The 2,669-nt window shown below is 45.6% G+C and overlaps 1 pseudogene; it reads left to right on the forward strand.

Moving 5' to 3' along the window:
- The first annotated feature begins 1,439 nt into the window (after window positions 1–1,439).
- The window catches only part of LOC116364624 (photoreceptor-specific nuclear receptor-like), a 7,509-nt pseudogene continuing 6,279 nt past the window's right edge, over window positions 1,440–2,669 (forward strand).

Below are 2,669 nucleotides of genomic sequence, written 5' to 3' on the forward strand. Positions count from 1 at the left end.
TGGACAAGAGAGAGAGATGGGGGAGCAGAGGAAGAGAGACGGACAGAGAGAGAGAGACGGACAGAGAGAGAGAGACGGACAGAGAGATAGAGAGATGGACAGAGAGAGAGAGAGGAGAGAGAGAGAGAGAGAGACGGACAGAGAGAGAGGGGGGGACAGAGAGAGAGATAGAGAGACGGACAGAGAGAGAGAGGGGGACAGAGAGAGAGAGAGACGGACAGAGAGAGAGAGGGGGACAGAGAGAGAGAGAGAGAGAGAGAGAGAGAGAGAGAGAGAGAGAGAGAGAGAGAGAGAGAGAGAGAGAGAGAGAGAGAGAGAGAGAATTAGGCCGATACCTGCTTAGTATCAAAATCCAGAAAAGATCCGTTAAATTCTACAACCACCTAAAGGAAGCGATTTCCAAACCTTCCACAACAAAGCCATCACCTACAGAGAGATGAACCTGGAGAAGAGTTCCCTAAGCAAGCTGTTCCTGGGCTCTGTTCACAAATACAAACAGACCTCCAGAACAGCAACACAATTAGACCAAATCATGAGAAAACAAAAAGATAATTACCTGACACATTGGAAATAATTAACAAAAAACAGAGCAAACTAGAATGCTATTTGGCCCTAAACAGAGAGTACACAGCGGCAGAATACCTGTCCACTGTGACTGACCCAAAATTAAGGAAAGCTTTGACTATGTACAGACTCAGTGAGCTGAGTCCCGTATCTACTGGGTGAAAAACCACAATACCACAAGAAAAGGTCAACCAGTGAAGAACAAACACCGTTGTAAATACAACCTATATTTATATTTATTTATTTTCCCTTTTGCACATATTTACAACATATAGAAATAATATGGCATTTGAAATGTCTGTATTCTTCCGGAACATTTCAGAGTGTAATATTTACTGTTCATTTTTGATAGTGTATTTAACTTTTGTTTATTATCTATTTCACTCGATTTGACAATGTAAACAATAAAGCCCTTTCAATTGAATTGAGAGAGAGAGAAAGAGTGAGAAAAAGAGAGAGAGAGAGAGAGAGAGAAAGAGAGAGAGAAAGAGAGAGAGAGGAAAGGAGAGAGAGAAAGAGAGAGAGAGAGAGAGAGAGAGAGAGAAAGAGAGAGAAAGAGAGAAAGAGAGAGAGAAAGAGAGAGAGAGAGAGAGAGAGAGAAAGAGAGAGACCCTCTGACTTTCTCTATACTTCTCGTCTAATATTTCCATCAATATTTCTTCTTACCAACATGATAAAGACCCCCCCCCCCTCCGTCCACCTTGTTCCACATTGTTCTAAGTTCTGGAAATGTGACTGATTGATCAGACCAGTGGATGAACATAACAGTAAAGATTAAGAGGATGAGTAATAAGCAGCATGTGCTTACACAGCGCTGTGGACTAATCCTGCCCCCACCACCGGGTCCCCACCGTCTCCCCTTTAGAGGAGCAGCCACCAGTCAGGACCCACAGACACACACACAGCTCCCGGACAAGAGGGAGCCCCACAGTGTTAACTAACTTCCATTGTTCAGCAGATCCACACCACTGTTACAGAGACCAAGAGACTATCCAGGACCTGAGAGAGAGAGAGATCATCGTATCTCCCAACACCAAGGGACAGAGGAAGGAGAGGCAACCGGACAGACATCCAGTGATCATAAGTGGAGTTGATCTGGACTGAAGAGGAACTGACCAGCCGTCTGCCAGTCTGACTGCGGACACGAGGAGCCAGTTACAGCTACCCATCCATCAGCACACTTCTCCAATAGATTGGCAGTGACACTTTGACAAACTTTTCCCGCATCATTGCTGATCGCCAAGGTTCCAGACGTCAGGGGGGGAGGCCGTTGGTGTGACCTCCTCACGGCTGAAGGAAGAAACCGTCACACAGCAGCTAGACTACTCGTTGCATTGGGACACTATATCAGAACTTTTAAAAAGCCGTTTACCCTCTAATAGAGGTGGGGGGTGGCGACCGGTCCACAAGACATCGTTAGGACATATTGAGAAACCGTGATGGAGGAACACCTGTCTAACATCCATCCTTCCTCGTCTCCGAGTGACTCTTCAGGGAGCAGTGGCACCGACTGTGACAGCAGAGGAGGTAAACGTTTGGCTGATTTGGACCTTTCTTTAAAAACTGGTGCTCGGGCCAAAAGCTCAGGGAATAAAGGAAATGAGACCCTGCGCTGGGTAAATGCTGCTCCAGAGTTGCTTTATTCTTGCCACTAAATCAGTGAAGTTCAGACTCCAGAAACCACGTTGTATATTATTGATTGTGTTCAGTAATGAAGAACTTGGGATCAGCATTTACCATGTGTGGGCGGTTTGCTTCTTTACTTGCAGAACAGGTACAGGACCTCAGTACAGCCCTCAGTACAGCCCTCAGTACAGGACCTCAGTACAGCCCTCAGTACAGGACCTCAGTACAGCCCTCAGTACAGCCCTCAGTACAGCCCTCAGTACAGCCCTCAGTACAGCCCTCACTTTTTTTTGGGGGGGGGGGGGGATAATAACCAGATCTTAGAAAATTAATGATTTATATTGGAGAGAAAAAAGTAATGCTGCTTAATTTGAATTTTAAATAATTTGATAGTTGGATCTTTAATGCACGAGCCAGCATACAGCTGTCAACAAGCATTCCTCTAACAGAGTCTCTAACTACCCCACCTCTCTCTCTCT

The sequence above is a fragment of the Oncorhynchus kisutch genome, unplaced genomic scaffold (assembly GCF_002021735.2).
Source record: "Oncorhynchus kisutch isolate 150728-3 unplaced genomic scaffold, Okis_V2 scaffold1111, whole genome shotgun sequence".
NCBI classification, from domain to species: domain Eukaryota; kingdom Metazoa; phylum Chordata; class Actinopteri; order Salmoniformes; family Salmonidae; genus Oncorhynchus; species Oncorhynchus kisutch.